This window comes from Helianthus annuus, chromosome 12, assembly GCF_002127325.2.
Source record: "Helianthus annuus cultivar XRQ/B chromosome 12, HanXRQr2.0-SUNRISE, whole genome shotgun sequence".
NCBI lineage: Eukaryota > Viridiplantae > Streptophyta > Magnoliopsida > Asterales > Asteraceae > Helianthus > Helianthus annuus.
Window position 1 is genome coordinate 17,089,859 of NC_035444.2, and position 24,444 is coordinate 17,114,302.

General features: G+C 34.9%; 3 long non-coding RNA genes across 5 annotated transcripts; 2 read left to right on the forward strand and 1 right to left on the reverse strand.

Moving 5' to 3' along the window:
* The first annotated feature begins 2,736 nt into the window (after positions 1-2,736).
* LOC110894255 lies at positions 2,737-6,457 on the forward strand. 2 transcript variants are annotated; one of them, XR_004874529.1, is made up of 4 exons: positions 2,737-3,101; positions 4,221-4,921; positions 5,757-6,066; positions 6,279-6,457. It is a non-coding gene; the product is annotated as an uncharacterized LOC110894255 (long non-coding RNA). The 2 variants fall into 2 exon arrangements; XR_002566230.2 differs by lacking the exon at positions 6,279-6,457 and having other exon boundaries at positions 4,221-4,309; positions 4,830-4,921; positions 5,757-5,962.
* Positions 6,458-14,384: 7,927 nt separating this feature from the next.
* On the reverse strand, positions 14,385-16,142 carry LOC110896430. The gene is made up of 3 exons (XR_002567907.2): positions 15,982-16,142; positions 15,399-15,466; positions 14,385-14,604 (listed from the first exon to the last, which is right to left on the reverse strand). It is a non-coding gene; the product is annotated as an uncharacterized LOC110896430 (long non-coding RNA).
* A 598-nt stretch (positions 16,143-16,740) lies between these two features.
* On the forward strand, positions 16,741-20,789 carry LOC110894256. Of its 2 annotated transcripts, XR_002566231.2 has the most exons (4): positions 16,742-17,927; positions 19,048-19,136; positions 19,657-19,748; positions 20,584-20,789. It is a non-coding gene; the product is annotated as an uncharacterized LOC110894256 (long non-coding RNA). The 2 variants fall into 2 exon arrangements; XR_004874530.1 differs by having other exon boundaries at positions 16,741-17,927; positions 19,048-19,748.
* The last annotated feature ends 3,655 nt before the right edge of the window (positions 20,790-24,444 follow it).

The following is a 24,444-nucleotide window of genomic DNA, read 5'->3' on the forward strand; positions in this document are numbered from 1 at the left end:
ATACACACACATCTGTATATATACACTTGTTTTTTTTATTTTCTGTTTACCTTTAAAATAAAAAATTCTTGATGATCACTTGGCTCATTTAGATGATCTTCGTTGGGGTCGATAACATAAGAATTCTGGACGATCACTTTAATCGAAGAGAATAGGCACAAAGATAATATTGGGTTAATAGAACTTGCCAACCATGCAGTCATAATTTATCCTTTGTCATAAGTTTTCCACCAATTTGATACAATGTTAATCCTAACAAATTACATTATATTGATATGATCAATTTGAAATTATATTATTCGATGAAATTTATCTGCCGTTGACCTCACATCCTATTAAGTGTGATTGGACAGTCAAATTTTCCCTGCTTACGCTTGTAGATTGGCAACTTAATCGACAAGATTCCGGGTTGCATTTCAAAATCTTAGGGAAAATACATTATCATTAGCATCCAAATCCTCTCAGACCTCCGGATTAAAATAGGCGTGTATGCACTCTTATAAAATTAATATGGGTTTGAAATATAGGCATGTCAAGTCTGTTGGATGATTATTATGCGATTGTTAACCATAATAGGCTCGTATGCACTTCTATTATTGTTCAAATCATTGACATTTTTTTTTGGACTTCTGAAGCTTAACATTTACAAAACCCATTGAAGGCTTCCAATCTAGATCAACCATTCCAAATACTGACTAACGGTGCAAAAATCTTCAAACATGTCACACCGCTCCAAAATGAGGGAGATGTAACTGTTTCATAAGCGACTTTCTCTTTAATTGTCTTAACTAGAAGACATGTGGCTAAGTTAAGATTTTTTTCCAAAACTTTGTAAAGAAACGCGGAAGCAAAACTTGTAACTCCTCGTCTCACAATATTCATTTTCTTTGTATATCTATTCTGGGGCAAATGTTATTTGGTGCCCGGGGGTGCACCCGCCCACCCCAATGTTTCGGTTAAAAGTGTATAGGTTTCGATTTTTCGTCCGGAAATTTTAAAAATTATATAAGATCGCCTCCCCCCAATTCCTTTTCCTAAATATTTATACAATCTATACTATATAATAAAATAAACCACTTTTGAAACACTTGTCATCATATTAGGGCATCTCTTATAGATAATTATTATTTTAATTTAATCTTTTTTAATTAATTATAGATAACCCTCCTATTAAATATTATTTAATTTAATATCTTATGGATAATTATTATTTAGTTTAATCTTCTTCTTATTTATAATATTATTTAGAGAAAATTACGATTTTGACCCCTGTAGTTATATCACTTTTACCCTTTTAGACCAAAAATCTTTTTTTTCAACATCTAAACCCCCAACGTCTTCTTTACTAACCCTTTTTGGCCCCTAACACTAACCTCATCCATTAAATGTTAGGGGCCAAAAGGGTTAAAAAAGACGTTATGGGCCAAAAAAGTTAGAAAAAAAGACGTTGGGGCTTAGATGTTAAAAAGTTCTTTAGAAAAAACTACGATTTTGGCCCCTGTAGTTATATCACGTTTACCCTTTTAGCCCAAAAAAGAATTTTTTAAACATCTGAGCCCCCAACGTCTTCTTTTCTAACCCTTTTGGCCCCTAACACTAACCCATCCATTAAATGTTAGGGGCCAAAAGGGTTAAAAAAAGACGTTAGGGGCCAAAAAGTTTAGAAAAAAATTCGTATAATACACGGGGTTTTTTAAGGATATATATTTTTTATTATTTAGTACAGAAAATTACATTTATTCAAACCGTGTAATACGCATATTTTTAAAGATGTAATTTTTTTATTATTTGGTATATGAAATTACATTTATTCAACCCGTGTAATAAATGGGGTTTTTTAAAGATGTATTATTTTATTATTTGGTAAACAATATTACATTTATTCAACTCGTGTAATACACGTGGTTTTAAAGATATAACTTTTTTATTTTGTATATAAAATTACATTTATTCAACATGTACAATATTGTTTTTATAGATATAACTTTTTATTATTTAATATATAAAATTATATTTATTCAACTTGTGTAATAAAGAAGGTTTTTAAAGATATATTGTTTGATTATTTAGTATATAAAATTTATTTATTCAACCAGTGTAATACATGGGGTTATAACCTAGTATATAAATTAAATTAAAGTAAAGTTTGTTATCACTTTGTATATAAGTGATGGGTATTTTTGTAAATATATTTTAACTCTTATTTGTTTAACCTTAGATTACCCACCACACAATAAACTTAATCGCAAGTTTTTATGTGTAAGAACGAGTCCTTTGAATGAATGAATTTTTTTTGTTGTATTTGGAACTATTATTATTTGACCTGACCTGAATAAATAGCCGACCCGACCCGACCCGAAACATAACGATAGGAAAAAAAATTTGGGTGCCGTCACTTTACACCCACTCGAAACTTTTGGTCAAGCTCCGGCAATGTATCTATTCATCATAGCCAATGTTATATGGTGAGAATAAAAAAACACCATTAGTTTTTTTTTTTTTTTTTTTTTTTTTGCTTTTACGAGAGTTTTCTTATATCTTGGTAATCTGCCTATAGCTTAAAAATGTAACACCCCGAAAACGGGTTTGGTAATTAAACCCCGTTAATACTAAAGACGGGGAAATTACCGTTAGTGTTAAAAGTAAACTGGCAAATATTAGGAATTTATTTAATAATCCTAATATTTATTTGAAGTGAATAAAAAGCTTTTAAGAAATAAAGTGATAGAAGGCCCGAGTTAACGGGACCCGAAATAAACTTAATCATAAATATTCTCGAACCCGCAAAGTTAACTAGGAATATTAAATCTAGTTAATAAGTGGGGAATATTGTTAGAAATAAGTAGGTTGTGCCCTACTTAATTAACTAACCAAATTAGAGGGGCCAATATTGTTAAAATTGAAACTTAACTTTAATTAATTAAATAAAACACACCAAACACCCCACAAGGAGGTGTCTGGTCGTACAAGAAGAACAGGGGGGCGATCCCCACACATCAAAACCCTAAATCTTCACCAAACTTGCAAATTGAAGGCTCAATCCAAGTCAAAATCGAAAATCAAGCATAGATTATTGATCCCCATGGCAAGAGGGTTGTAAGGTATGTAAAATTTGATGTTAATTCTCTGTTTGAAATTCTCATGAAATTGGGAAATCTAAAATTTGATGATGCATGTATGATATGTGGATGAAATAGGAACATTTATATGCTTAGGAGTAAACCCTAGACAAGTAGAGATTGAAATCATGCTTAGCTCAAGTAAATTCAGATTTTCTTGATGCTAAATTGATGTATGAGATGTTTTTAGGGTTTTGATCGCTAAAAAAAAATGTTATGATGTCAAGAACATGCTTAATTTGAAAGCTGAATTTAAACGGTTCTTGATCAGAATTTACAGCCAACTTGTATTGGCTGTAACCTGGACAAAACGTGACAAAAACATGTGTTTCTTGAGCCTAAAATGTAATTCCAGGAAATATCTTTAAAACCCCACTGGAATCGCATTTTTTCGACGAAAATTGAGCGTTTTATGAATTTTTCCGTGTCAAAGGTTCAAGCTGCGTTTTCTGGCAGAATCTGCAGCCCATTACGAATATCATAACTCAATTTAGGAATTGAGTTATGATCTCAAATTCTTACTGTAGAAAGTATTAAGTGATTAGAAGAATCACCAATTGGAATTTCGTCAATCGGATAAACGAGGAATTTTTAATGAATTTTTCCGTAAGCTGCAGTCAGAACTGACGAATCTGATTGCAGCTTAGTAGATGAATTTTTACGAATTTTTGGTAAAGAGTTAGATCTTGAAATTTTAACACAAGGGCTAACCTCCGATAGGTACGCCACATAAAAAATCATAATTTTTGAAGACTTGTAAACAGGTTAAACAGGTCACCAAAAACAACCTATTTTCAGTGATACGAAACTTGATTGTTGATGTTATAAATTATGCCCACAATGTTCATATGTTGAAATTATGAATCAAACGCGTAATTTCCTAGTTCGACTAATTACGTGTGATGTGGGGTAATACAAATTTTAATTATGAAGTCGATTTAGCATATATGCACATATCATATAATTAAGGGTAGTTAACTTTTGAAAAGTTAAACTAACCATGGACGGAGTCGAATAGTAGTTTTGACATAGAAAATACGTAAGGTGGAATAGTCGTGGTTATAATGACTAATCTAACCACCTTGTGAATTATGATGATAGTTTGACTCTTGACAAGCTAGATGGAGGCTTGGGAATGAAGCGGGTCAAACGGAGCAAGTACGAAAAGGAAAGCGTAATTTGGATGCGAGGTAAGTAAAACTTACACCTAATTGTAGTATACGTGTTTATTTTATAGGCGATAAATACAACAAAGGATTTGGTTCGAATTATGGGTTCCAACACAAAACGAATTGGGTTGGAACGAATAGAAACGTTTTAAACCATGATTAATGGTGAAAAAGGCAAAACGGTAAACTAGTCATGAATTGGTTAATAGTTTAAGAGTTTTCTTAAAGTTACCTTATAGCGTAACTAGTAATGGAAAATGAGTAAGAATGGAAATTTAGTCAAGTATTGACTAAAGTAAAATAAGTTTCAAAGGACACCCATAGCATAAGCCGAATGGGTTAAAAATATAGGAAATTGACTTTAGAAAGAAAGGGATCTAGTGAGAAAATCCGAAATGGTTCGGATGTGTGATTGGTAATTAAAAACCATGTTTTTGTTACATATGAAAACGTTGGGTTATATAGACCGAACGGGTCAAATGGTGGGAATAACGTCATTTGACAAAATCAACTAATGTGGTGGTCAAGTCATGTGTTACAGGAGCGAATAGTAATTTGGATAATTGCGTCGCCATAGAATATCGGTCATAAAAGCAAGGTGTTGAAAAGGGTCACTAGGGTGACTCGAGCCAGGTACGTATAAATACGATTGTGGTTAAACATACATTCTTTTTTTTGGGTCAAATAAGTAGCAAATGCCCTTCGTCGTAAATGAGGGGCTAAAGTTGACTAAAATGCCCTTGTTGGGTAAACCGGGCAAACAACCTTTAAAAGTTGTTGGAAATAAGTGTTTTGGTAGATTAAATCCTTAAGATAAGTATAAAAGGGATGTTATGGGACCTTAGTGCATAAATACCCTTAACGGGTCAAAATAAGCATACAAACGAAAACGGGTTTTATTTGTGTAATAAACCGGGGATTATAATCTAGTATGATAGACAACATTAAGTTGAAGAAGTACATGAGATATAAAGGTCAAATACACAAGTTTGTGATGAAATCACGAACGGGTCAAAAGTTGACAAAAAGGGTAATAAGCCAAAGATTTAAAAGTCTGAAATTTTGTTAAATCGGATGTTAGATTTTAACTCCATATGATGGAGAATCAAATTACAAACACGTAGGAAGAAACGGTAGGTTAAACAGACGAGCGGTTTGAAAGATACGAAAGTTTTCGTGTCAAAAACGGCAAAAAGGAAAGGAATGATGCAGGGGCCACCGTAACTTACGGTGCCACCGTAAGTTACGGTGGACATGATTTGGTTACGGTAAATGCCTACTGTTGTACGGTTGAATAATTGAAACACAGAGACCACCGTAACTTACGGTGCCACCGTAAGTTACGGTGGAGGTCAGAAATGAGTTTTTATTTTGGGTTTAAGATATCCATGTGGGATTTTCCTAATTTCCCCGTTGTATTACTTTAATTAATTATCAAAACTGACCTTTAAGTTGGTTTTGATCACAGGTGAATGTCGAGGGTCCCGGATGAAGATCGAGCATCGAGCAAGAACCGAACACACATTAAATAAAGCTTCCGCAACGTTGTTTTGTCGTTATTCTAAACGGCGATTTAAATCACATTATGTATATCACTTAAATTGTAAAAGTTTTTAACCAACCCGTATTTCCGATGTATATATAATCATTAATTACATGATTATTTTCGCAAAATATACGTTAAGCCTTGATTTATAAGAACGGGTCTTACAAGTTGGTAATCAGAGCTCAAGGTTGTTGACAAAATGTGTTCGGTTCGAGGCTTGATCGCAAATCCGGTAAGTACATGTATATTAATGGTTTGGTATGTGTTGAAATGTTGTGAACAACACATAGGGTTATCGTGTGATACACGTTACCCCAATTAAAATGATTGATATAGTTGACGAAAATACGTGCGTTGACGCGTATAGTAGAAAAAGCCTCGTATTATAATACGGGCGATTATTAAAGTTGATATTACTAACTCTTGTGAATGTTTTAATTAAAGGACACTCGCGTTGAAGACGACGAGAGTCAAACGAACTGTGGATACGATGATGGAACGATCCGAAGTATGACAAGAGGAGCATGCTCACCGAGGACTAAATCGCGTAAAGACCGCGAACAAGGTTAATGGCAAGGAACGCCTGTCGGGGCAAACATTACCAGGTGCACATTTTAAATAATCGCACAAATAGTAATATGCAACAAATAAGTAGAAATTGAAAGTTGCATATGTAGATTAAAAACTTGGAAAAAAAAACCCGAATAGAAAATGTATTCGGGATATTGTTTCCAAGAGAAACAAATAGAGGCGTTATTTACATAGGGCGTGATGTGAAAACTATAAAAAGGTCATGTGCGTCATGTGTTAATCGCTTACTCTGGCCAAGTAAGTAGTGGCATATGATACCATGAACTTCTTATGGCGGACGCGTTTACATCCGATGTAGTAAGGGCGGGGTGAATGGGACTAATTAAAAAGTACCCAAATGAATCAGATAAGCAAAATATTTGCTAATAATGTAAACGCACAGCCGAGTGACGGAAGCGTATTACATTAGGATAATGAGCCCGAGTGAAGGGACAAAAAAACATGTAAAATGATTTAGACATGAATTGGGAGGGAGTGTACTTACACTCGAACCCAGAAAATGTAAACATGTAAAATGATTTAGACATGAATTGGGAGGGAGTGTACTTACACTCGAACCCAGAAAACGTAAACATGTAAAATGATTTAGACATGAATTGGGAGGGAGTGTACTTACACTCGAACCCGGAAAACGTAAACATGTAAAATGATTTAGACATGTATTGGGAGGGAGTGTACTTACACTCGAACCCGGAAAACGCAAACATGTAAAGTGATTTAGACATGTATTGGGAGGGAGTGTACTTACACTCGAACCCGGAAAACGCAAACATGTAAAGTGATTTAAACAAGTATTGGGAGGGAGTGTACTTACACTCGAACCCGGAAAATACAAATATGTCCCTTTACGGGTCGTTTTGTAAAACGTCAAACTTAAGGACAAAGTCAGAAAAAAAAATGAAGCGAGGTCTTAATGCATACCGGGAGGGTTGCAATAATAACGACTTCGGTAAAACACCCGGTTGATGGGTAAGAATTAAACGCATGCGTAAACCAAGAGACGTGAACGCGGGTTGAAAAATCAAAGGTGTAGGACCCAGATTATATTACCAGATTTGACAACCTAAAAGGCATGCATTTAACGCCAAAATGATGACTTAACAAAAACTTTCATCGTTTAAACCCAAAATTAACACAACATACATGTATTGCTGTTACAAACCACCTTCAAGACGGTAATTACCCTTAGATTACATAGTTTTTAAAACAAAAGTTTGGATGCGGAAGCGTTCTAAAAATGTGTGTGTTCGGTTCGACTCGCTTGCTTGATCTTCATCCTTACTTGGGTACCTGAGAACTAGCATTTTAAACAAGCATTAGTGCTATCATTCTTGGAAATTTACATATTCGAACCAGGTCCGAACACTGGTTCGAGTAAAAGATCAAAAACAAATTTTATCAAACAGGGCTCCACCGTAATTTACGGTGTCACCGTAAATTACGGTGGCTTCTGGACATTTGGGACCTACCGTAACTCAGTAGGAATCCACCGTAAAGGAATTGCAGGCCACCGTAAATTACGGTGCTACCGTAATTTACGGTAGACCCTGCACATAACTCCCTTGTTTAAAACGCAGTTTTCTTGCTGATTCATTATGAGTCGAAACAACATAATTTCGCGTAATTCGCTATACGGCTGGGCTATTACTTCATACTTGTGTTTTGTCTATAACATTACTCAACTATTTCTTGATCGAGCTTGTTTACAGGAACCATCTTACATGCTAAATTACAAGACTTCTAGTTAATTATTTATTCTATTATCATGCATCTAATTCAAACTTTAACTCCTATATTAAGGACAAGGCTTTTAAGTTGGTCTATGGTGTTCGCTACACGGCCTACACCTCATGTAATATTTGCACAATATAATAAAGTCATGCTTCGTGTTTATTTCCAGAACTTGTTTGACCCGTTTAGGTGCTGAAATTAAACACCTTACGGACGCTCAATTTCATGTTTATAACTTGTTTAAGGCAATAGCCAAATTCATGACATAATGGAAATTCTTGGTACTCATGCTTTCTTTCCTTTTAAGCAACGCATAAGGCTAATAATATGTATAATGTGATGAAACGATAAAATTTCATACCTTTTAGAGCGCGTCTTTTCCTCGTGAACTCCCTCCGGCTTGTCCGCTAGATGAACCAGACTCTTTGCCTAGAAAATTCAGTTTTTATAACATGTTTAGAACTCCTTTTTATGACCACAATCACATAATTATGGACCATTATCAAATCTGCGTTTTTATCCAAATTTCACATTTAAATCCCCACTTAGGCATTTCTTCAAACACCTAGCGGGTCTGATTTTCCCATCTTCATAAACAAGTTCATGACTTTATAATTCGACATCAAATTTCACTATAATAGCAATTTTTGCATACATTTAGTATCAATATCACAGGAGTTACTTCCTATAATGAAATTTATACTAGGATTACACTCAAAATCCTAATGTTCATCATCAACATATAAAACCCATAACTTAACATCCATGGATTCATGGAATTTTCCTGAATTAGGGCATGATTTCATATATAGTTGTCTAGGTTTTAATCCTAGACACTATATCATCTTTAATCTAACTAATTACTGTCATGCATCAACAAAATTTCAGATTTGCTTAGATTCATGAGGATTTCAAGTAGTGAATTCTCATAAAATTTTACATACCTCTTAATCCTCTTGCGATGAGGAACACAATTCTAAGCTCGGATTTCGTTTTGGTTAGGATTTGAACCTCCAATTGCAAGAAATTGTGACTTTAGGGTTTTGGAACAATGGGGGTCGCCCCTTTCTTGCTTGTGTCGACCAGACACACCAATTTGGTGTGTTTGGTTTAGTTTTGTCACTATTAAAAATTAAACTTTTGATTTTTGGCAAGATTAGTCCCTTAACTACCATTTCTTTTTAAATACTAGAGTTTTAACCAAGTGTAGGTTATTTTCAAGACTTGTAAACTTTAACTAGGTTAAAGTTTCTACATGATTATTTCTTGTTTATGAAATCCTTAAATTCTTATATAAAGATTTATATTTTCGGGGTGTTACAAGTCCACCCCCCTTAAAAAGGGTTTCGTCCCCGAAACCGAATTACGTACCAAATAATGTCGGGTGTAGACGTCGCATTTCCTCTTCGGATTCCCAAGTAGTGTCTGACCCTTTTCTGTGCTCCCATTTGACCTTGACTTGGGTTATCATTTTGTTCCTCAAACTTTTCTCCTTACGATCTAAAATCGCAATTGGTTTTACTGCATAGTTGAGGCTGTTATCCACTTCGATATCGTCGTAGTGGATATGAGCAGTTTCGTCGGCCAAACATTTTCGAAGATGTGATACGTGGAATGTGCTATGAATTCCACTCAACTCTTCGGGTAATTCAAGTCGATAAGCTACCTTACCAACCCGTTCAATGATTCTAAATGGCCCAATGAATCTCGGGCTTAACTTTCCCCTTTTTCTGAATCTAATAATACCCTTCCATGGGGAAACCTTTAGCATGACCATATCGCCAACCTGAAACTCAATTGGCCTATTTCTTTTATCTGCGTATGCCTTTTGCCGGTCTTGAGCCGCTTTCAAGTGTGCCCGAACTATGTCAATTTTCGCATTTGTGGCTCGGATTATATCAGTTGGTGCTAGCCCTCGCGGACCCACTTCTCCCCAACATACCGGAGTCCGACACTTTCTGCCATATAATAGCTCGTACGGGGCCATTTTAATGCTCGCGTGATAGCTATTGTTATATGCGAATTCGACCAAGGGTAAATGGACATCCCAACTACCCCCAAAATCAATAATGCAAGCCCGCAGCATATCACCCAATGTTTGTATTGTTCTTTCGCTCTGCCCATCCGTTTGTGGATGATAAGCAGTGCTAAGGAACAATTTAGTTCCCATCTGTTCTTGGAATTCACGCCAGAATTTCGAAGTAAACCGAGTATCTCTGTCTGACACAATGGATATCGGTACCCCATGCCTTGCTATGATTTCATTGGTGTATACCTCCGACATTTTCTCAGATGTATAAGTTTCACGAATCGGAATAAAGTGGGCGCTTTTAGTTAACCTATCCACGACTACCCAAATAGCACCAAAACCACGACTTGTTTTAGGTAGTTTGGTCAATAGGTCCATCGTGATTTGCTCCCATTTCCAAACCGGGATTTCTAACGGTTGATGTTTACCATACGGCTTTTGGTGTTCCGCCTTGACTTGTAGGCATGTCAAACACTTTTCCACATATTTCACAGTGTCCCGCTTCATTCCGGGCCACCAATAGTTTTGCTTCAAGTCATGATACATTTTGGTCGCTCCCGGGTGAATGGAATAACGGGATTTATGAGCTTCATCAAGTAGAAGCTTCTTAACCCCACATGTGTTAGGAACCCAGATTCTATTAAAACGAGTCTTTAGGCCGTGACTGCCCACTTCAAGGTCTTTAACTTGACCAATAATTCTTTCCTTTTTCCAGTTTTCCGCCTTTACAGCTTCATCTTGTGCTTCTCGAATTCGTTCTAGTAAACTTGAAGTCACAACCAGTTGCATTGATCGTACCCGTATCGGGGTATAATCTGTTTTGCGGCTCAGCGCATCGGCCACTACATTGGCCTTACCGGGGTGGTAATGTATTTCGCAATCGAAGTCTTTGACGGTTTCCAACCACCGTCTTTGCCGCATGTTTAATTCCTTCTGGTCGAAGAAATATTTCAAACTTTTATGGTCGGTAAAGATGGTAAACTTTACTCCGTACAAGTAATGTCTCCATATCTTTAAGGCAAACACCACCGCCGCTAATTCTAAGTCGTGAACCGGGTATTTATTTTCATGTATCTTCAATTGCCTCGAGGCATAGGCGATGACCTTGCCTCGTTGCATTAATACACACCCGAGCCCTAATTGAGAAGCGTCTGAGTAAACCTCCATGTCTTCAGTCCCTTCCGGTAAAGTCAGTACCGGAGCGTGGGTCAACTTTTCCTTGAGTGTTTGGAAAGCTTCCTCTTGCTTAATGCCCCACACGAACTTTTCCTCCTTACGAGTTAATTTGGTCAATGGTAAGGCAATTTTGGAGAAATCCTGTATGAATCTCCGATAATATCCTGCAAGCCCTAAAAAGCTTCGGATTTCCGAGGGATTTCTTGGAGGGCTCCATTTCGACACAGCTTCTATCTTTGACGGATCTACTAGTACTCCATCCGCACTAATGAGATGCCCAAGAAACTGTACTTCCCGTAACCAGAAAGCACACTTCGTAAATTTTGCATACAGCTTCTCTCGTCTGAGTGTGTCTAATATTTCCCGCAAATGACACACGTGCTCGGCTTCACTCCTTGAATATACCAAAATGTCGTCGATAAATACAATTACCGACTTATCTAGCATGGGTTTGCAAACCCGGTTCATGAGGTCCATGAAAGCCGCGGGCGCATTGATCAATCCGAAAGGCATTACGAGGAATTCATAATGCCCGTACCTCGTACGGAAAGCCGTCTTGGGTACGTCCTCCTCCTTGACTTTCAATTGGTGATAACCGGATCGGAGATCAATTTTGGAAAACCAACTTGCTCCTTGTAGTTGGTCAAATAAATCATCAATTCTTGGGAGCGGGTATCGATTCTTCACCGTGAGTTTGTTTAACTCTCGGTAATCGATACACATACGCATACTGCCGTCCTTCTTCTTCACGAATAAGACTGGTGCGCCCCACGGAGACACACTCGGTCGGATAAACCCCTTGTCAAGAAATTCCTGAATTTGAGACATCAATTCTTGTAACTCCGACGGTGCAAGCCGGTATGGCGCCTTGGCCACGGGTTTTGCGCCCGGAATCAATTCGATTCCGAATTCTACCTCCCGTTCCGGCGGTATCCCCGGTAATTCTTCCGGGAACACGTCTTCATAATCTCGCACGACTGGTACATCCCCAATTTTGAGGAGTTCTTTTTCCGTTTCGCTTGCATATACCATAAAGGCCTTGCATCCATGCTTCATGAGTTTATGAGCTTCTAGCATTGTGCATATCGCTGGGTTACCTCCTTTTTCTCCATATATCGTAACTTGCTTTCCGCTAGGAGACGTTAGCTTTATTTCCTTTCGGAAACAAACCACCTTTGCGTGGTAACGGGATAGCCAATCCATTCCCACTACCACTTGAAATTCTCCCATCGACATCGGGATCAAGTCTATTGTGTATTCCTCGTCATCAATATTCATCGTGCAGTTTTCACATACATCACAGACAATAAAGCTTTTATTATTACCTATCTCTACCTCTAAAGGCATAGGTAATTTTGTTAGAACAAATGAAGGGTGTCGAATAAACCCATATGAAACAAAGGATTTATTCGCACCAGTATCAAATAACACACGTGCGGGAATTGAATTTATACTGAATGTACCTGAGACCACGTCAGGTTCGACCTTTGCTTCAGCAGCGGTCAATTGAAAAGATCTTGCTTTGGCTTTTGTGGCTTCACCTTTTGGGTCTTGCCCTTCTTTCTTTCCTGCCAATTCTGGGCACTCCGATCTTTTGTGACCCGTTCGGTAACAGTTGTAACAAACGGTCACTTTTTCCGGGCATGATATAGCCATATGTCCCGTTTTTCGACATATAGGACAAGGCTTATCTTTGAAGCGACATTCACCCTTATGATTCTTGCCGCAGATTTTGCAACTTGGTGTACCGCCCTTTGCATCTGATTTCTTCGACGTTTCATTCGTTCTTGCTTTCTTGGTAGGGCTTGGATTTATATCCTGTGCCCTTCGTTCACCCCGCTCTATACTCTTTTTCAACTCAATCTCCCTTTCCCGAGCGGCATTGACAATCTCGGTAAGGGTCTCATACTTCGAAGGGGTTATGAACTCCCTATATTCTGCGCTTAGCATGTTATGGTAGTAATAAACTTTTTGCTCTTCGTTCGTTATCAGATCGTCACAGAACTTCATTTTGTCCATAAACATCCCCGTGATCTTGTCTATGGATTCACCCTTGTGTCTGAGTTGCATGAACTCTTCCTTGATCTTGTTTATAACTGCTTTGGGGCTATGATGTTTAAGAAACGGCGTCTTAAACTCTTCCCACGTCATGGCCTTGGCCGCTTCGTTTCCAATCTCCTTTTTTTTATTATCCCACCAGTCCTTCGCTTGACCTCTTAGCTGACCCGTACCATAAGCTACGTAGTCATTCTCATCACAATGGGTTCTCTCGAATACTCCCTCGATATCGCCTATCCATCGTTGCCACACGATTGGATCAACCTCCCCATTATATATAGGTGGTTTACAAGCTATGAATTCCTTGTATGAACAAGGTTTTCGTTCCCCAGATTTTTCCTTAGCTAGATTTGAATTATCCTCTAGCTTCTTGATTCTCTCTTCTATCACTGATAAAATCGTATTTTGGATTTTATCAATGAAGTTCGACAAACTGTTTTCGATCGCCTTTCCAATCTCTTCGGCAATCACTATTCTCATTTGTTCGGTGATTCTTGGCACCGCATCACCATCACCTCCGCTTGCCATCTTTGATACTGAAATGTTTACATACATTGTTAAACATTTCATTTGTAATACATGTTTTACTTGTTTTGATTTGATCAAGTTCGTAACTTGACTCAATCATTCTTGTTTCATGTCTTTCTTGTGTTTGGGTGTGCTTACACACTCTTGATTCTATTATTCTTGTTTCATGCTTTTCTTGTGTTTGAGTGTGTTTACACACTCTTGATTCTATTATTCTTGTTTCATGCTTTTCTTGTGTTTGAGTGTGTTTACACACTCTTTTCCATGCATATATGTTCGTGAATTATTTCTATACTCCTTAGATTTTACTTAAGCAATTACTCTTACCGGATGTTGATCAAGCTTGAACCGAACACTTATTGGCAACCTTAAGCTCTGATTACCAACTTGTAGGACCCAGATTATATTACCAGATTTGACAACCTAAAAGGCATGCATTTAACGCCAAAATGATGACTTAACAAAAACTTTCATCGTTTAAACCCAAAATTAACACAACATACATGTATTGCTGTTACAAACCACCTTCAAGACGGTAATTACCCTTAGATTACATAGTTTTTAAAACAAAAGTTTGGATGCGGAAGCGTTCTAAAAATGTGTGTGTTCGGTTCGACTCGCTTGCTTGATCTTCATCCTTACTTGGGTACCTGAGAACTAGCATTTTAAACAAGCATTAGTGCTATCATTCTTGGAAATTTACATATTCGAACCAGGTCCGAACACTGGTTCGAGTAAAAGATCAAAACAAATTTTATCAAACAGGGCTCCACCGTAATTTACGGTGTCACCGTAAATTACGGTGGCTTCTGGACATTTGGGACCTACCGTAACTCAGTAGGAATCCACCGTAAAGGAATTGCAGGCCACCGTAAATTACGGTGCTACCGTAATTTACGGTAGACCCTGCACATAACTCCCTTGTTTAAAACGCAGTTTTCTTGCTGATTCATTATGAGTCGAAACAGCATAATTTCTCGTAATTCGCTATACGGCTGGGCTATTACTTCATACTTGTGTTTTGTCTATAACATTACTCAACTATTTCTTGATCGAGCTTGTTTACGGGAACCATCTTACATGCTAAATTACAAGACTTCTAGTTAATTATTTATTCTATTATCATGCATCTAATTCAAACTTTAACTCCTATATTAAGGACAAGGCTTTTAAGTTGGTCTATGGTGTTCGCTACACGGCCTACACCTCATGTAATATTTGCACAATATAATAAAGTCATGCTTCGTGTTTATTTCCAGAACTTGTTTGACCCGTTTAGGTGCTGAAATTAAACACCTTACGGACGCTCAATTTCATGTTTATAACTTGTTTAAGGCAATAGCCAAATTCATGACATAATGGAAATTCTTGGTACTCATGCCTTCTTTCCTTTTAAGCAACGCATAAGGCTAATAATATGTATAATGTGATGAAACGATAAAATTTCATACCTTTTAGAGCGCGTCTTTTCCTCGTGAACTCCCTCCGGCTTGTCCGCTAGATGAACCGGACTCTTTGCCTAGAAAATTCAGTTTTTATAACATGTTTAGAACTCCTTTTTATGACCACAATCACATAATTATGGACCATTATCAAATCTGCGTTTTTATCCAAATTTCACATTTAAATCCCCACTTAGGCATTTCTTCAAACACCTAGCGGGTCTGATTTTCCCATCTTCATAAACAAGTTCATGACTTTATAATTCGACATCAAATTTCACTATAATAGCAATTTTTGCATACATTTAGTATCCATATCACAGGAGTTACTTCCTATAATGAAATTTATACTAGGATTACACTCAAAATCCTAATGTTCATCATCAACATATAAAACCCATAACTTAACATCCATGGATTCATGGAATTTTCCTGAATTAGGGCATGATTTCATATATAGTTGTCTAGGTTTTAATCCTAGACACTATATCATCTTTAATCTAACTAATTACTGTCATGCATCAACAAAATTTCAGATTTGCTTAGATTCATGAGGATTTCAAGTAGTGAATTCTCATAAAATTTTACATACCTCTTAATCCTCTTGCGATGAGGAACACAATTCTAAGCTCGGATTTCGTTTTGGTTAGGATTTGAACCTCCAATTGCAAGAAATTGTGACTTTAGGGTTTTGGAACAATGGGGGTCGCCCCTTTCTTGCTTCTGTCGACCAGACACACCAATTTGGTGTGTTTGGTTTAGTTTTGTCACTATTAAAAATTAAACTTTTGATTTTTGGCAAGATTAGTCCCTTAACTACCATTTCTTTTTAAATACTAGAGTTTTAACCAAGTGTAGGTTATTTTCAAGACTTGTAAACTTTAACTAGGTTAAAGTTTCTACATGATTATTTCTTGTTTATGAAATCCTTAAATTCTTATATAAAGATTTATATTTTCGGGGTGTTACAAAGGACTTGGATTACAAGTTATGACTATAAAATCTCGTATATAGAAATTGTGAGTAAATATGTTCAACTATTCGAAGTCGAATGGGTTGAATAAAGAATAAAGTTGATTGTTTATAAGTGATGGATTTCACATTAATAAGTCAAACAGGTTGAACACAATATAACGCCGAATGGCACAAATGAGCGCTAGCCAGATAAGGGTAGCGTTAAATGCAAGAGAATAATGAGCCCGGTAATGGGATATAACCAAATAAGAATAAATTATGGACTGTCAATATCCTGGTAGTGATAATTGACAAAAGTTAAAGAGAAGATCCTAAAACTAAAACTTCGGTTTTAGTAAGAAATAATGTTTTTACAAACATAGACTCTGATAGGAATTTAAATAATAAGTATGAAATATACAAATCTTGACACTGATAGGTGCAAGACAATATATTCGAAAAGTGATATTTTCGAAGATGAAAAGGTTGATATAAATTAAACATGACGTGACATGATCACGGTCAAGAGGTACAATGTGAAGAAGAATCACATTATAACCAAGCGAGCGGTAAAAAGAAACCGGACTAATAAGTCTAGTTAGTGAAACCGGTTAAGGTCAGTAATTCAAGTTAAGAAATTTGGTTTGCTTGTAAGTGGTAAATTCGGTATAACTGAACCGAATAAATAAATTTGAAAATAAAAAGATTTGTTGCTAAAAGTGAAAGATTTCACTAAAGACCTTTAAACGGGTCAAAGTAACGGGTTCATAAAGAAATCCGATAGTATATGAAAGCATTGAATATCGCTAAGTTGATTAAACTAGTGGAAATAACGAGATTACGTTATTTCAAGTCGCATCATGTCATATAAGATACGTAGATGATTAATAACCAAAAGGATATTACCATACTTTTCTGGTAATACTAACAATCGGTTAAGATATGAGAAATGCTTAATTGATTATCGAGAGCAAATGCATGGAGTGGAACTCGATAAATTAAGTAAGAAAAGGTTTCGGGGACGAAACCTCTTTAAGGGGGGTAGACTTGTAACACCCCGAAAACGGGTTTGGTAATTAAACCCCGTTAATACTAAAGACGGGGAAAGTACCGTTAGTGGTAAAAGTAAACTGGCAAATATTAGGAATTTATTTAATAATCCTAATATTTATTTGAAGTGAATAAAAAGCTTTTAAGAAATAAAGTGATAGAAGGCCCGAGTTAACGGGACCCGAAATAAACTTAGTCATAAATATTCTCGAACCCGCAAAGTTAACTAGGAATATTAAATCTAGTTAATAAGTGGGGAATATTGTTAGAAATAAGTAGGTTGTGCCCTACTTAATTAACTAACCAAATTAGAGGGGCCAATATTGTTAAAATTGAAACTTAACTTTAATTAATTAAATAAAACACACCAAACACCCCACAAGGAGGTGTCTGGTCGTACAAGAAGAACAGGAGGGCGATCCCCACACATCAAAACCCTAAATCTTCACCAAACTTGCAAATTGAAGGCTCAATCCAAGTCAAAATCGAAAATCAAGCATAGATTATTGATCCCCATGGCAAGAGGGTTGTAAGGTATGTAAAATTTGATGTTAATTCTCTGTTTGAAATTCTCATGAAATTGGGAAATCTGAAATTTGATGATGCATGTATGATATGTGGATGAAATAGGAACATTTATATGCTTAGGAGTAAACCCTAGACAAGTAGAGATTGAAATCATGCTTAGCTCAAGTAAATTCAGATTTTCTTGATGCTAAATTGATGTATGAGATGTTTTTAGGGTTTTGATTGCTAAAAAAAATGTTATGATGTCAACAACATGCTTAATTTGAAAGCTGAATTTAAACGGTTCTTGATCAGAATTTACAGCCAACTTGTATTGGCTGTAACCTGGACAAAACGTGATAAAAACATGTGTTTCTTGAGCCTAAAATGTAATTCCAGGAAATATCTTTAAAACCCCACTGGAATCGCATTTTTTCGACGAAAATTGAGCGTTTTATGAATTTTTCCGTGTCAAAGGTTCAAGCTGCGTTTTCTGGCAGAATCTGCAGCCCATTACGAATATCATAACTCAATTTAGGAATTGAGTTATAATCTCAAATTCTTACTGTAGAAAGTATTAAGTGATTAGAAGAATCACCAATTGGAATTTCGTCAATCGGATAAACGAGGAATTTTTAATGAATTTTTCCGTAAGCTGCAGTCAGAACTGACGAATCTGATTGCAGCTTAGTAGATGAATTTTTACGAATTTTTGGTAAAGAGTTAGATCTTGAAATTTTAACACAAGGGCTAACCCTCCGATAGGTACGCCACATAAAAAAATCATAATTTTTGAAGACTTGTAAACAGGTTAAACAGGTCACCAAAAACAGCCTATTTTCAGTGATACGAAACTTGATTGTTGATGTTATAAATTATGCCCACAATGTTCATATGTTGAAATTATGAATCATACGCGTAATTTCCTAGTTCGACTAATTACGTGTGATGTGGGGTAATACAAATTTTAATTATGAAGTCGATTTAGCATATATGCACATATCATATAATTAAGGGTAGTTAACTTTTGAAAAGTTAAACTAACCATGGACGGAGTCGAATAGTAGTTTTGACATAGAAAATACGTAAGGTGGAATAGTCGTGGTTATAATGACTAATCTAACCACCTTGTGAATTATGATGATAGTTTGACTCTTGACAAGCTAGATGGAGGCTTGGGAATGAAGCGGGTCAAACGGAGCAAGTACGAAAAGGAAAGCGTAATTTGGATGCGAGGTAAGTAAAACTTACACCTAATTGTAGTATACGTGTTTATTTTATAGGCGATAAATACAACAAAGGATTTGGTTCGAATTATGGGTTCCAACACAAAACGAATTGGGTTGGAACGAATAGAAACGTTTTAAACCATGATTAATGGTGAAAAAGGCAAAACGGTAAACTAGTCATGAATTGGTTAATAGTTTAAGAGTTTTCTTAAAGTTACCTTATAGCGTAACTAGTAATGGAAAATGAGTAAGAATGGAAATTTAGTCAAGTATTGACTAAAGTAAAATAAGTTTCAAAGGACACCCATAGCATAAGCCGAATGGGTTAAAAATATAGGAAATTGACTTTAGAAAGAAAGGGATCTAGTGAGAAAATCCGAAATGGTTCGGATGTGTGATTGGTAATTAAAAACCATGTTTTTGTTACATATGAAAACGTTGGGTTATATAGACCGAACGGGTCAAATGGTGGGAATAACATCATTTGACAAAATCAACTAATGTGGTGGTCAAGTCATGTGTTACAGGAGCGAATAGTAATTTGGATAATTGCGTCGCCATAGAATATCGGTCATAAAAGCAAGGTGTTGAAAAGGGTCACTAGGGTGACTCGAGCCAGGTACGTATAAATACGATTGTGGTTAAACATACATTCTTTTTTTTGGGTCAAATAAGTAGCAAATGCCCTTCGTCGTAAATGAGGGGCTAAAGTTGACTAAAATGCCCTTGTTGGGTAAACCGGGCAAACAACCTTTAAAAGTTGTTGGAAATAAGTGTTTTGGTAGATTAAATCCTTAAGATAAGTATAAAAGGGATGTTATGGGACCTTAGTGCATAAATACCCTTAACGGGTCAAAATAAGCATACAAACGAAAACGGGTTTTATTTGTGTAATAAACCGGGGATTATAATCTAGTATGATAGACAACATTAAGTTGAAGAAGTACATGAGATATAAAGGTCAAATACACAAGTTTGTGATGAAATCACGAACGGGTCAAAAGTTGACAAAAAGGGTAATAAGCCAAAGATTTAAAAGTCTGAAATTTTGTTAAATCGGATGTTAGATTTTAACTCCATATGATGGAGAATCAAATTACAAACACGTAGGAAGAAACGGTAGGTTAAACAGACGAGCGGTTTGAAAGATACGAAAGTTTTCGTGTCAAAAACGGCAAAAAGGAAAGGAATGATGCAGGGGCCACCGTAACTTACGGTGCCACCGTAAGTTACGGTGGACATGATTTGGTTACGGTAAATGCCTACTGTTGTACGGTTGAATAATTGAAACACAGAGACCACCGTAACTTACGGTGCCACCGTAAGTTACGGTGGAGGTCAGAAATGAGTTTTTATTTTGGGTTTAAGATATCCATGTGGGATTTTCCTAATTTCCCCGTTGTATTACTTTAATTAATTATCAAAACTGACCTTTAAGTTGGTTTTGATCACAGGTGAATGTCGAGGGTCCCGGATGAAGATCGAGCATCGAGCAAGAACCGAACACACATTAAATAAAGCTTCCGCAACGTTGTTTTGTCGTTATTCTAAACGGCGATTTAAATCACATTATGTATATCACTTAAATTGTAAAAGTTTTTAACCAACCCGTATTTCCGATGTATATATAATCATTAATTACATGATTATTTTCGCAAAATATACGTTAAGCCTTGATTTATAAGAACGGGTCTTAAAAAAAAAATATATAAAGTCATAAATAAGTAGACAACTAACAAAGTAACAATATATAATAAAAAATACTTGAAAAAACAAACATGATTAAACTTATTACCTTCAAGTGTGAGATTGATGAAATGTGTTGCACATGATGTCCAAAAGATTGTTGTTATTTTTTCCTTCTAACCATTTTAATGCACCGATATTAGTAAATGGATTATCACTATCAGCCACAACGTTTTCATTCTCAACTTCTTCAATGCATTTATATACATGCTCAAATATGCTTTCACTTCATCGAACGTTCTTTAGAAGACAAAAATGTAATACCGAACTTTGAAATGACACAAATTCATAGGATGTTTCTTCTTGTCTTATCAAACCATGAATCAATGATAATAAATAACCTTATAAATCTTCATTCTTCGTATTTTTTTCAAAGAAGTTTTTGTCCATTCGACCTCATTGATAGATTTGCAACTTCCAAATGCATCAATGAAAATAGCAAACAAAGTAATCATAAAAGTGTTCACAAATAACAAATAATTCATGTAAAAGAATACATTTTATTGGACCTAATGTCACACCTCATACCAGATATGAGATGGGAGATTCTTTTAAAAAAAACAGAGGTCGACAGAACTAAAACCTCTTTGAAATAATATCAAGAATGAAGATTTATAAAATACCACTAATGCATGGGCCAGTAGAATAAGAAGCATCATGAAGATGTGTGTCAATTCAAAAATAGGTACTATTTTTTGTTTTCTAAAGAATGTTCGGATGCAATACATCGAGGAAGTTGGTTCTGAAAATGTTGTTTAGCCAGTAGGAATACCCGCGCTACGTACGCTGCGGGGTTTCGGTCGATATCTATTTTGGTTAAGTATACCAACCGAAAGAAATATGCGCAAAAGAATATCGACACATGTTTTACATTGACCGAAAACCACAAAAATAAATTTAAATTGGACAGCGGGACGTATTGACTTTAAATTAATTGTAAATGGAAACGTAAATGTTATCTTAAATATAGCTTTAATGAAAACAAACCTAAAACTTAAACACTAAACATAAAGAAAACTAAAAAATAAAAATAATAAAACATTAAACATAAATGAAAACTAAAAATAAAAATAATAAAGTCAAGAAAAAAAATCAAGAAAGAAACAAAAAAAGTCAATAAGATAAAAACACTATCCACATAACTTGCTAATTGTAATTTGCATTAAAGCGTAGACCAACTGAAAACATATATAAAAATAAGCATGAAAACGAATTATATTTGACACATATTTTCGAAGAAAAATTACCTCGAATCGTAAACCAACTTAAATTTATACCGACGCGTGCATAAAAATAAGCACGTAAGAAAATAGTTACGGCGTGTTGTGGCGGTATCGAAACATAAAATAACTCGAATTTATAGCGTTTAATGAAAGCGTATTATATTTTACTCGACGTGTTTCAGAACAAAATTTACGACGTAGACTATTTGAACACGTACATAAAAATAAGCATGAAAACGTATGATATTTTACCCGACTCATTTTATAGAAAAAAATTACATCAAAACGTAGACCAACAGAAAATATACATAATAATAAGCATATGGAATATATTACATTTGACCCAGCTTATTAACGGTAAAAATTTACGCCTAAACGTAAATCCATTTAAATTCTTAGAAACACGTAAAGCTTGATTACAAAATTTTTAGAAAGTTAAAGAGGTTGAAATTGTTAACACTGAAAGTTAAAGGGGTAAAGTTTAAATAAAAAATAAACACAGAAAAAGAAAAAGTCAAAAAAAAAAAAAAAAAAAAACTAACTACTGTAAATTTCTTTTGAAAATGTAGGATATATAATTTGTGACCGATAATGCATCAATCTTTTGGATAACATGTGCAACACATATCATTATTCTCATGCTTGAAATAATAAGTTTAAGCATGTTTATTTTTCAAATTTTTATTACATACTAGTGTTAACACGTGTAAGACGTCGTTCAGGAATACAGACCAAATCTTCTGTGCCTCTAAAAATCATCAAATCAAATTTTGACTTCGAAATCATGTCGAAGATAATAAAGTGTTCATCTTCAATTTTCATGTCTTGTTTAATTTAATTCCATCCAGTAGTCATATAAAAATTTTGACCATGTTTTTCCATAAAAACCAACCATGTACGGTTAGGAAAAACGGTTATAGTAACATGTTTAGTAGGTAGTATGTTCTTTAACTTATGATGAACAAAAAATCTATCGATAAGCTGCAAGTACAAAAAAAAATATTTTATATTAAAGAAAATTTTATAAAATTTCTCAAATACTAGTATAGTACAAACATAAAAAAATAAAATAATTACCAAATGATCTTTATGTTCAGAGAATTGTGATGTTTGACAATATAAGAAATCACCTTGAGCAAGTGCCAAATCTTGATAGAAGTATATCAATCTAAAAGTTAGAATATCTTCGTACTGAAACAAAAGCAATGAATTCTTTGGTAATAGTAGTGACTGAAAATCATATTGAACCATCCATCGTGAAAAAAGTACGAAGAACCTGCTTTCCTAATTTTGACAGTAAAAATTCTTCCATCAATCGTAATGATTTGAACCATACTATCAGGAGCTAACTTGAAATCGGCTACCCAATTATCGTAACTCCTCGGTAAAATTTGTATACAAAGTAAAAATTAATACCAACATATGATAAATAAATAAATTTGAAAATAACATCGACATACCCGAGAATTCATCTTGTTGTCTGATAGATAACGTAAAAAACAATTAAACATCTTCAATGATATATGGAATTTGAAGTGGATGAAGATGATTATGTATTATGTATATTTATAAGAGAAGCTTACTTATGGTTACAGTAATAGTCTCAATTATGGTCCAATTATTTTGTCTATTATGTGCACAAATACATGATGATTATATAAAAGAAGATATAATAGTAAAGTATATTTTCTTACAAATTGGGAATTAGAAAAATAAAAATATAAAGCAATTTATTTATGTAGTATATGTAAAGTTATAAAAAAAAATTCGGATTGTGATTTTTTTTCGTTTTTTTATTAACGGGAAAATAGTTAACAAATTTGTTAGAAATAGTATTTAATAATTTCTATAAATTGATTAATATATATATTTAGAAACAGTTTTACTAACTATATAAAAATAAAAATTGACTATCTATTAAATAGTTTCCATAACACTCAGTTTCCAAAAATACTCATACAAATCACAGAAAAATCGTGTTATCTATGAACCGAAAGCATCGATAATTACATTAATCACAAATTTAAAAATCAACAAAAAATTTCGTTTTATTTACAAACATAAGAAATAATGTAAGTTGGTTTTTTATATGATTTTAGAGTATCCATACTTAGATCACGTCTTATATTTTAGTAACATTTTAATTACGCTACTTATCATGAATCTTTTAAAAAATAAAATTTAATATTGTTACCATGAGTATTAGCAAAAAAAAAAAAAAAAAAAAAAAAAGCATGATATCATATATATGAAACACAAACTGATAATAACATTGTTTTACCATGTTAACCATTAAGTCAATAAGTTCAAAAACAAAACCATGCAACATGACCATCAAAACATTCA